General features: G+C 33.8%; 1 long non-coding RNA gene across 3 annotated transcripts; it reads left to right on the forward strand.

The window, feature by feature from the left end:
- Positions 1 to 4,313: 4,313 nt before the first annotated feature.
- LOC128208878 (uncharacterized) lies at positions 4,314 to 11,317 on the forward strand. 3 transcript variants are annotated; one of them, XR_008256908.1, is made up of 4 exons: positions 4,314 to 4,372; positions 6,834 to 7,023; positions 10,262 to 10,509; positions 11,031 to 11,317. It is a non-coding gene; the product is annotated as an uncharacterized LOC128208878 (long non-coding RNA). The 3 variants fall into 3 exon arrangements; XR_008256907.1 differs by lacking the exon at positions 4,314 to 4,372 and adding an exon at positions 4,414 to 4,536; XR_008256906.1 differs by lacking the exons at positions 4,314 to 4,372; positions 6,834 to 7,023 and adding an exon at positions 9,439 to 9,510.
- The last annotated feature ends 798 nt before the right edge of the window (positions 11,318 to 12,115 follow it).

Below are 12,115 nucleotides of genomic sequence, written 5' to 3' on the forward strand. Positions count from 1 at the left end.
CGTGGAGTGGAGCTGTCAACTTATCGGGGTTTCGCTTCACCGTCGATTTATACCGCATAAATTTTCCGCAAGAGCAGAGATAAATGATAAAATTTGTATTGCTTTGATGGAACATGTTTGTTTGGATTTCATATCTAGCATTTTGAAATACTACAGTATTTTCATTGCAGAGCAAGGGTTTAAAAAATTCACAGCATGGAAGGGCTGGGTAGTATCAGGGGTTTCGCGGATCCCATAGCATTGTCAATATGCACCATAATTGGATTTTTAACATTACGTTTAATAAAAATCAAAATTCCACAAAACTATTTCATAAATGTATGTGTTTTGATATAAAACATGCACTTGCGAATCCCAACAGAACAGGAGCGAACAGAACCAGATGTCCATGATTGGGGACGATCGAGTTACGGCCGCGGTCACGGACTCGCCGTGGTGAAATGGCTAGATTCATCCAGCCGACTCCCACATATCCCTGTGAACAGACACAAAGCATGACATATATATTCCTGTATGGTTAAAAACTGAATTTACATCGCATGTGAAAACATTTCACGTACGTTGTTTTAAGGAATGAATTGCGGGGTTGATGTCATTATCGGGGTATGAACGCAATTGGGCTGGTCTAAGTGTGTGGAGTCCGAAGGACTCCACGCGTACTTTGACAAGCCCAATTGCGTTCATATCCCCGATAATGACATCAACCCTGCAATTCATTCCTTATATTTACAACAATAGTTCATTATTTTATTCAATAAACGTTAAGAAAATACTTCATTTCATTTCGTATTACCTTTCAGTAATCCTTTCTTACCTATTCTGTAAATACGACGACTCGACTGTTACCGGAAACATTTTTTTTCAAATGACGTCACAATAACGCGGGAAAATATCAACGACTTGAAATCACTTTTAAACGTAAAATTGAAACACCTTTGGCAACAAAGCACTTAATAAAATGTTGATTTATATTTTACGGGAACTGCTGACACAATACAAACAATAACAAGATCAATAATTTTCATGTATATTGTTATGCGATGAATTGCGATCCGAACATATCCGAAGATGTTGCGTTCATCGATTGATGAACGCAATTGCCGAAAGGCAGTTCATTTAAGGAATGGAAGTTAAGGTGTAAATATTTAAGGAATGAATTGCGGGGTTGATGTCATTATCGGGGTATGAACGCAATTGGGTTGGTCAATGTGTGTGGAGTCCGAAGGACTCCACGCGTACTTTGACCAACCCAATTGCGTTCATATCCCCGATAATGACATCAACCCCGCAATTCATTCCTTATATTTACACCAATAGTTCATTATTTCATTCAAGAATTGTTAAAAAAATACTTCATTTCATTTAAGAAAACCTTTCAGTAATCTGTTCTTACCCATTCTGTAAATAGAACGACCCGACTATAACTGGAAACATTTTTTTCAAATGACGTCACAATAACACGGGAAAAGATCAACCACTTGAAATCACTTTAAAACGTAAAATTAAAACACTTCTGGTACCAATATATTTAAAATATAATAAACTTACACTTTTAAAAATGTTGATCTATATTTTACGGGACCTGCAGACACAATACAACCAATAACAAGATCAATAATTTTCATGTATATTGTTATGCAATGAATTACGATCCGAACATATCCGAAGATGTTGCGTTCATCGATTGGAAGTCAAACAGTCATTAGTTCTGTTAATTTTAAGTCAATTGTTAAAAGTAGACTGTATGACCAATTCTTATCAAACTGGACTAGCACTGTTGATAGCTCTTCCAAATGTCTTGTATATAGAATGTTTAAAAGTAATCATTGTTTTGAAGATTATCTTGACTTGTTACCTAGTAACCTTTGTAAAATACTTTGTAAGTTTAGGACCACAAACCATTCTTTGCCAATTGAAAAAGGCAGGCATTTGAACATTGAGAGAAATCAAAGATTATGTCAGTTATGTACTAAGAATGTTATTGGTGATGAGTTTCACTACTTACTTGAATGTAATCATTTTTCAATCATACGTAAAAAAATTATTGTTCCTTATTACATTCGTCACCCCAACTCTTTTAAATTAGATGAACTTATGAACTGTAACAATAAACCTAAATTAATTAAGTTGGCATTATTCTGTAAAATCATCTGACTGAAATTCAGATGACTCACTCTCCATACCCCGATTAACCAAAGAGCTATTGATAATTACAATACCATTCCATTGTGCCTTATTACTTCATATCTTCACTGATGTTGTTTAGAAAAATTTCTTCTTTTTTTCTTGTATTTGACATGTTTGTTCACTGTTTTATTTGATGTTAATTAATATGTGTTTCATTGTTTTGTTATGTCACATGCATAGTATATGCCTTGACGAATAAAAACTTGAACTTGATTGATGAACGCAATTGCCGAAAGGCAGTTCATTTAAGGAACGGAAGTTGAGGTGTAAATATTTGTTAAATGTTAAACTATAATCCTTTTAAATGTGGACGGGGCATTATGGAAGGGCTTTAAACAGCATTGTTAGAATTTAGGCATTATCCGTTTTTTAAGTAAAAAAAGATTTAAAAAAGCTGAACTAACTACATCAATAACGGACGAATCAAGCAGGCCTGAGAAACAACGACAGCAATCCGTTTTGGATATATATATATATATATATATATATATATATATATATATATATATATATATATATATATATATATATATATATATATATATATATATATATATAAAATCTATAGACGCCAGGACAACATTGGCAAAGCACTTTTGCAACAATAGGAGTCCTAGTGAATGAAGGCACATGCAAGGCACAGTTTCCTTAGAACGATTCAGCTCAGTTTTAACTAGAAACGCATATGTATCAATTCCGGTGCTTGAAAAACAGTACAAGTATACTACCGCCATTTTATACTACTGCACCTATAGTGTCGAGAAACTGCTCTCTACACTAAACACATCTAAAGCTACATGTATGGGTCAAGATAAAGTTTCAAATGTTTTACTCCAGAAATAAGCAAGCCAGCTTGCTCCTGCATGGTATATGTCATGTCATTCTTTCAACTATCAACTAACAGCGGCGTGCTACCAAGACGACTGGGTAAATGCGAACATATCACCTGTGTTCAAGAAGCTAGGGAGGCGGTCCCCTTGTTGAGAACTATAGGTCTGTTTCCATGACGTCAAAAGTATATAAAACATTCGGATATATCATATATAAACACGAGCGTAAAAGAATAAGATTGTTTGCTTTGCCTTATCAATGACCTGCTCTTATCAGTGAAGTCCCAAGTGTGTCTCTTCGCAGACGACTGCTTGTTCTATCGGACAATTAGGAAATCAGAAAGAATGTGACACCCTTCAGAATGACATTCAATAACTTGAACGTTGTGCTGATAAATGGACAATACACTTTATTGCAAACAAATGTTACATTATGAGTGACAATAATGAAAATCCACATTTTTACACACTGTACAAAAAAGACCACGTAGAAACATATTCACAACAAGTTCAGTACTGAACCCGTACCTTGAACTGACCTTTTCGGGAATTTGACATGGTCAAGCCATATTACTAAGATAAATAAAATAACTAATTCAACTATGGCACGTTTAGAAGAAACTTTAGACACTGTCCTTAAGATTGTAGAAAATGAGCATATTTGGCACTAGTTAACTATATCCTTTACTATGGTGTTATCATATTAAGGACCCATATCTAAATCAGGACATTTTAAAACTAGAAAAGGTTCAGGACATGGCAGCCCGTTTTATTACCGGGGACTAGAAGTCCAGAGAAGAAGGATGTGTGTCAAATATTCTTGAATCTTTGAAACTTTCAACTGTACAAAAAGAACGAACAGGCAGAGCAGGCTGATCTTCTTCTAGTAAGGTGGCCGATGGTTTGTTAACAGCACTACCACTTACCAAGTTTTTACAGCTAGCAAGGCAAAAGAGGAAATCTATAGCCAATAAAGACCTGATTTATTGAGATCTTTAGGGCTGCTCCTATTTTATCTAAACGCCCCCCCCCCCCCCCTCCCGCCAGTTGAACTACGCCGTAACAGGAACTTCACCATATCCAAGCAGAAGGAGAGACACAATATATGGGTGATCCGAACAACTGCTGAATGTGTGTCCGGGTCTATGTTTACGGCGTCTTTACGGTCAGAATAAAAATATTAACTTTGAGAGATTGTCTTTTTTTTAAATTATTTATAAGTTTGTGAGAAATATTGCTGATTGCCGATCTGTTGCGGAAAAAGCTACCACTCGCTACGACTTACCGTTTGCGTTTGTTCCGTTATGTCTCGATGTATATCGTACTTACCTGTTTCAGGGTAAAGAGTTACGCAAGTATGACATTTTTATGCTGTGACCAATCTTGTTGTAGTTTTGTCTTTTTTAAAATAGTATATTCATTTATATTTTCATTTGAATCCTAAGTAAAATCGTATCTCATTCGTGGATGTTGCCTGACCTTTGAAATCGACTTTCGTACTCAAAGTGAATCGCAACAGGTTTGTTTATAAGGGTTATAACATGACATAGGCCACATCTTATTGTTTTGTCTTTCACTGTCTATCCATCAACACTACAGGTGCATTTCAATGTTGTGATTCTACTGTTTTGATTCTTGTGATAATTTGCATTATTTGGTTTCATAACATCTAAATGTAAAGTTATATAATGTAATGTAAGTAATGCTCTAGTCTAAAATAATAGACGTGTTATACGCGGTCCCTAGACTTACCGAAATACGATTATTTACCGAAAGACGGATAAATTTACCGAAAGACGCATGAAAGTTACCGAAAGACGCCTTCTAATGCATTTATTTTATTGTTTTTATATTAATATTATACAAATACATTACCAAACCAAATTTTAGAGAAAAATATTAAAATATAATGATGTAATAGGCAGTTGAAATTTCAGTTTTCGAGATCGAATTCCGCGTGCCGACTCGCCAACCGAAAGGCAGATAAAAGCTTCCAAAATAATCAATTATTCCAATTAATGATGATCTCATAATATTCATATAACTAAAACACACTCATAAAAATGAAAAAGTTCATGAAAATATTTACTTATTGTTCAATTGAATAAAGACAATATGTCAGTGAAATAGTTGTCTCCCTGTACATTTACCATAGCTTTTGTCATTAACATGTATATGTCTTTGTCAATGATTTAAATACATATTGTAAGTTAATCATTTTATTTTGTATTTGCAGCGTTCAATATTTCATTTAATTTTTATGTGTATGACTTATGTTTTATGCAGCCTTCCATGTTCGATGTTAATCAAATGTATGTGTCATGTATGTAGAGAAATGATGAAAAATAAAATAAAAATATGGTATTAAGTAAACTGTATATATTTGTCATGTTCTTACTTCACCTTAAACATATCAATAAATCGTATTTCGATTGAGAACAGGAGAATACTATTATTGGCTAAATAAAGGAAATTCTTTTGTCAAAAAACTCATTATTTCTAGATATTATTTTATAATTTTTGGCTACAATGTGTAAAATCATCAAATATATATGAATATTAAAAATAAATACAATAGCAAGCGTCTTTCGGTAAATTTCTATCATGTTTACTCCAGTTTAACCATATCCATAAATCGTATTTCGGTTGACGACGGGAGATAACTCTATTTGACTAAAAAGGGAAATTCTTTTGTCAATAAAGTCATTATTTCTAAATATTATTTTATAATTTTTGGCTACAATGCGTATAATCATTATATATACAAGATTATTTAAAAATAAATGCATTAGAAGGCGTCTTTCGGTAACTTTCATGCGTATTTCGGTAATTTTATCCGTCTTTCGGTAAATAATCGTATTTCGGTAAGTCTAGGGACCCTGTTATACGGAATTCTTCCAATCCCTAACGTCTAAACGGGATTGTGCAAAAAACAGGGGTGTTTTAAAAATATTGAAATTGTTTTAAGTGAAGTATTTTATGGTTGAAATTGATCATAAAGAGTTATATTCATATTTTGCCATGTAAGTGAAATGTTATTTTGCACTAAACAAGCATTTAATCCATTAAAACAAGTTGTTTACCTTTCCAATAAAACGAAAGTTTACTGACACAGATAACAATTATGCGAAGGGGAACAACTCGATACAATCGTAATAACTCGGCCTCCTCCAACAAAGCCAAACTCGGTCATGGCCGAAATGTTCCGAGCGATTTAAAACTGTGCCCTGAAGCATTGCAGGTGCCCTTCATGTATATATCGTTATGTTTTGACAGAATGAAATGAAGAAAACCGTCAAATTCATAATTATAAGTTGGATAAAAAAAAAAATGTGTACTGAACTAATATAAAATAACATTATCTGGTAATATTTCTTGTTTTTATGATATTTTATAGACACTATATGCTTTAACCCGGAATCCTGATCGGAACAACTACCCACTTTTGATACTAAACAATTTGTACGTGAAGGATTTGCCATATCAAAAATCTAAAAAAAATCCGTCAACGTACAATTATTTGGACTATATAATGCTCCAGTCAATTGTAACCATGGCCCCTACACAAAGTCATTGAAACATGTAGATATCTGCTCTACTGTATACGTGCATATAGGCAGTATTTGTTTACTACAAAGTTAAATAAACGGTATTGTTTGTTTTTTATGTAAAATCTGTAAACAGTGGAGCCTTAGTGTCAGATGTCAACTGACCAATGACAATTGCAATGGTAGATCCAAGAGCGCAAATTCTAAGCATTTGAAAAAATAACTTGCTCAAAACTCTCTTAATTAGGATTGCATGTTCATTTTTCAGATCTTCATGGCTTTAAACTACGGTTTACTGCGTCAACTGCGGAAGAAGTATCTACTTTCCTCAGTGTTTGTCACCTTTACTGTAAGCGCCATCACCTTTGATCTTTTTTCTGCGAGACACCGAAAGACTGAAAACAACAATCAGGATAATCAGAACAAGAGTGTATCATAATTTGTTAAAACAATTGTTGGTATGTATGCTTAACTGTTTATATTTGATAAATTATGTTATCTTGTTAACAAGTATATCAAAGCAAGGTAAAGAATTAGTCCAGAATCTGATATCAAACACCAGTGTGAGAATTCTACATTTGATGACATTAAAACTGGGAGAAGGATTTGTAATTGGTCCTAGATCAAGAACATACATATTTCTCCCACCTCAAATGAGTAGATCCAATAATTTAACCATGCTAGAAATTCTTATCTTGCCCACGGGCGAAGATAAAATGCCTGTATATAACTACTTTTTAATGGTCACCACATTGTAATTACCTCCCTTGTTGAAGACTGTTGTCTGTAGCATCTTGTCTTATTTAGAACAATTATTAAGTATTTCTCGCTTCAAATGTCACCATAAAACAGTTTTCACGCACCTTTCAAGAAATAATGCTTCACTTCTCGCGCATTTCCATGACAACCACGATTTATCGCATATCCATGCGCAATTATTTTCACTACGCACAAGAGTTCCAGCAAAAAATACATTTTTACTTAATTTTGTTTAACTGAGGTGGGAGAAAAAGCATCTACCATAGCCACTCGTGTAAGATAGATTCATCCGGACCCTCGCGCAAGGTGTTTTGCGGAAACTCGGTAAACCTTGTTTCTGCAAAACACCCTACGCTCAGGTCGGAATAAACCTATCTTGCACTCTTGGCCATGTAAGATACTTATAATCTTTCTACCTATAGTCATTTGCTTTTTATTCAAACTAAAATTCATAAAAACGATCTTGATCTTGAAAAAGAGCTGATTTTGTGAATAAAATAGTCTTATAAGATAAAATACCAGTTTTAAATGAAGCATTAATTTAAAACATTTTAATTACATGTAACAAAGGCTTGGATTTGATAAACATATCAGTGATGAAAAACTTGAATATATTTATATTTGTTTTAAATCATATTTTTTGGCATGTTGAATATAGTACGTATATATAGCATGTGCTGTGGGAGAATATTTTCACCGGGAGTTTAATGCATTTGACCTTACAGCATCGCTTCCTAGTCAAATAGCCCCTACTCACATTTTAAAATTGGTCAAATAGCCCCTCAAAAACGCCCCCACTTTTTTTATATGTATGTATGCAAAGTTATATGTTATTCCAAAACTTTCTTAAACCTTTATTTTTACAAAATGAAGTGCAATCAACATTATTTGTATATTGATAAATCTGACAATATAACCAAGTAAGAATAAGAAACGTAATATAAAACTAATAACGAAATATATCTTAAAAATATTACAACTTACCTTCAAATATAAATTCAAATATTTAAAAATATTACAACTTACCTTCAAATAAACATTCATATGTCTTAAAAATATTACAACTTACTATTTGTTGGGATAAGAGTGAGGTGTGCACACAAACTGGTTTAAACCCCCAGTAAATTTACATTTTACTGACCGTTCCAAGGTGGTACCTAACCATCCTTGATAATTATACCTAGTTTTTTTTATACATTGTGTGTATGCATAGTGCTGTTTGTGGAGTTTTGTGCTGTTCTTCCATGTTTTTTGTTTGTGATTTTATGTTTTATGTCTTTGGTGTTTACCCAAAGCCATTAAACAGGGTTTATGTTAAAACTTTGTGCTACTGAGCTTGTTTCTGTAGCTTTTCGCATAAATATTACATTCAAATATCTTAAAAATATTACAACTAACCTTCAAATATAATTTAAAAAAAAAAATGGAGTGGGGCCTATTTGACCAATATGGGGGAGTTTTGACCAAATTTGGGGCGTTTTGAACAATTTTTCCAAGTAGGGGCGATAAGTCCATATAAACAGCCACTTCAAAGTCTTTCACGATTTTTTATTTGGTGACTCTAGGAGTCCATATCCCACTTGTTGTTTTCTTAGCCAAAAATGACAGATCCCAGCGCTAAGTTTATTGAGTGGAAAGATAACAACCACCTGCTAGATGGTTTCAAAATGGCAATGTTTTATTGACAGAAATCGATCTAAATTAAACTAATTATTTGTGTTTCATTTAAAACTTATACGTGTGTAATAAGTAAATGGTATTGGCTAAAATAATTAAAGTGTAATTTTTATGTTTTTATTTAACAGTGAAGTGTTTAATATTGTGGAGTGACAGTTGAAGAATATATTTAACATTGATATGGAATAGTCGAATTGTGGCGTTTAGGGAACAAAATGAATATCCAAATTTAAAAAAGTTCCCTAAACGTGCATTATTGTGGCTAGGGGGCTATTTGACAAAAATGGGGGCTATTTGACCAGGTTCCACAGCATCTTTCTGAAGTCATTCTGTTGGTGTGGTTCTGTTGTTCTGAACACTTTCCTGTACTATTTTGCAGTAATGTTCTAAGTAATATGAAAATGTCTGTCAGGTCACAGCAGATGTCACTTGTAGTTGTTTGTAACCTAATGTTAGATAATAGGGTAGTTGTTTTTTTAACCGGAAGTTATGGGTCTTTGACATTGACGGTACGTTCGGATTTTGTTTATTCATAATTCTCTTTGAAGCAGCAACTTTTGTGACTGTCAATGAACGATTTTAACCAGACGATGTCGCACTTTATTATGAAAGTTCATCTGTATTCTAAATATAACACAATCCTGTTTGTTTGCTTACTTTCCGCACCCATTTCGTACTCATATCTTTCGTACCAGCCAAACAAAATCTAAAATGATTCTTAACACTTATGTTAGTTTAATGATTTTGCTGAAGTAAAGAATAAAAGTTAGCTGAAATTAAATATGCATAAATTGTAATGTTTACTTTTGAAACAGCTGAAAAATATCCAAAATATTATTCACCCATGGCTGGAGTTCATGAAATTTGGTGTCCTCATTATCCCGAGACACCGTTAGTTCCAAAGCCTGTTTATGCATATTAATTTTGGTGAATTTACCTTTTAAAGAAAAACTGTATGCCCATTCTTTATGTTAAAGGCTTACAAAATGTTGCGTCCAATGTGGGAGCACACCCGCTTAGCATCAAGGCCATATATACAACTTCTGCAACTGCCAAACAGTACTGTCTGTGCAATATTGGTGTCCCAAGTGCCATAGACTTGGGAGAAGTATTCGGCCAGTATACAAAAATGTTCTAGAATCTCTTTGTTTCATCTCTTAGTTGCAAAGTGCTCAAAATAGGGTCAAGTTGTGTTCATAGTTTATGGGGACCTCATCCATGTCATGGCCATGGATAAAGTATTTATTTTTGTAACTTCAGTTTTGATGGCTATTGACTGGTGGAAAGTGTCAATTGTGCGAAGAATACTGCTTGGCCCAGTGCTGTGGACGTCGCTCCTTGTTGCTGGTTTAGTGTACGACTCCAGAGTCCGAGCAGACTACCTTGTAAACCTTAAAAAAGAAGTTGAAGACGTCAGAGTCAGTATTGAGAAACAAAGGGAAGAGTTGGCAATAGAAGTTGCTGAAAGGCGTAAACAATTGGAACAGCAGAACCATTAATCATCGAAAGTAAGCATAGTTAGTTGTATTTTGTTAGGTTTGATCAACTCAACACACAATCTTATAAGCTGTATAATGATATTCATATTGTTTTTTTTTTTTAATAAAATGGTCAAGGTATTGTCATAGCCTTGGGTGTCATTGTGGTTGGTGAAGTTGTCAACATGCAAAACTTTAACCTTTGGCATAACTCTTAACCATTCCATGATATTCAAATAAAACTTGATGCAGTTGTTTCAGGAGACAATAGTTTTGCCACTTTTCATTGGAAAAAAAACAACAGACGACCATTCACTCTGAAGCGTCTTTTTTTTTTAAATATGTGTAAATTTTGTTTGTAACAGTAACCAATGAACACCTTTGTACCTGTAACAATGCAGTTTTATATGCTTTAACATGAATGATTTACCGTAAACAATTACGTAAAGATCCAGAAAATTGTTTTATCGACACTTGAGTAAAAGGAGTCCTAAAGTATGAAAAAAAGTAAGATATAAAATTGGAACTACATCTTGATGTATCTATTGCAGATGAAGACTGGTCTAAGGTTGATGTTTGCCCGCAGGTTTTGGTATATGTGGACTTTGCCAGCTGTCGTAGTGGGGTCTCTGGTCGCTGGAAATCTTCACATGCAAGAAAACTATAAAGAGGCATATGCCTTTCGCGGGCAGAGCAATCTCTTCCGGGAAGATGCCGAAAAATTAAAGCGTTCTGGGTCAGGCAGAGAATTATGGACATAAATAATTTGTGTAACTTTACAGGCTTGCTGTTTGTTTGTAGAGATTGAAATAAACTTCTAGTTGTTTTGGAATTAAGATAGATGTACTTGTCATTATAAGTAAAGTCCAAGGATAATATCTTTTACATTCAATAACATTCAATGAACTTTTTGATCCGCTTAAACTGAAAATAAAGGATAAAAAAAACCCCTAAATATCTAAGTTTAAAGGAACTTTAGCCATATTATGCTACTTTTTCCCCTGATATAAGGCCTCGTACCCTGGTTACGGTAATTATGAACTCGTCTGTGAATATTTTTTTTACTCTCATATCTTGATTTTTAATTCCTTTACTCTTGTCAACTATACTTGATTGTGAGTAATGCGGATGTTAAGTTTTTAATAATAAATCTCTAATACAACTTCGAGTGAAATATGGGTTAAATTTAACTCCAACTGGGATACAAGGCTTTTGTGAGGAGGCCTCTGATTGGCAAAAGGAATTAATTCCAGAAGATGTTAATTTGGTAAAAAAATGGCCCTTATTCTGGATTTAAAAGTGATTTTTGACAATTCAAGGGCCATAACTCATATAAGTGCTGATATATGGCTGATGATCAAACTCGAGATATTATGCCAATAAAAAAATGAAAGCCCTAGATATGTCTACCATAATAAGTAGAAGGCAAAAGTACTAATTGCTCATTATGATAAACATTATTGCCGAATATCCTGATTGTGGTATGAGAGGTGAGTAGATGTTTACGTGGTTTAGGTGTTGACCTCTCACCAAAGCTCAAGAGCTAGTTGCTTTGAGCCCAAACTTTTTAATGACCCCCTGAAAACATTGGCCTTGAATTGGGGCCTGTGAATATGTACACTCGGATGTGGTCGAA

Source organism: Mya arenaria, chromosome 11 (genome assembly GCF_026914265.1).
Source record: "Mya arenaria isolate MELC-2E11 chromosome 11, ASM2691426v1".
In the NCBI taxonomy this organism is placed as follows: Eukaryota; Metazoa; Mollusca; class Bivalvia; order Myida; family Myidae; genus Mya; species Mya arenaria.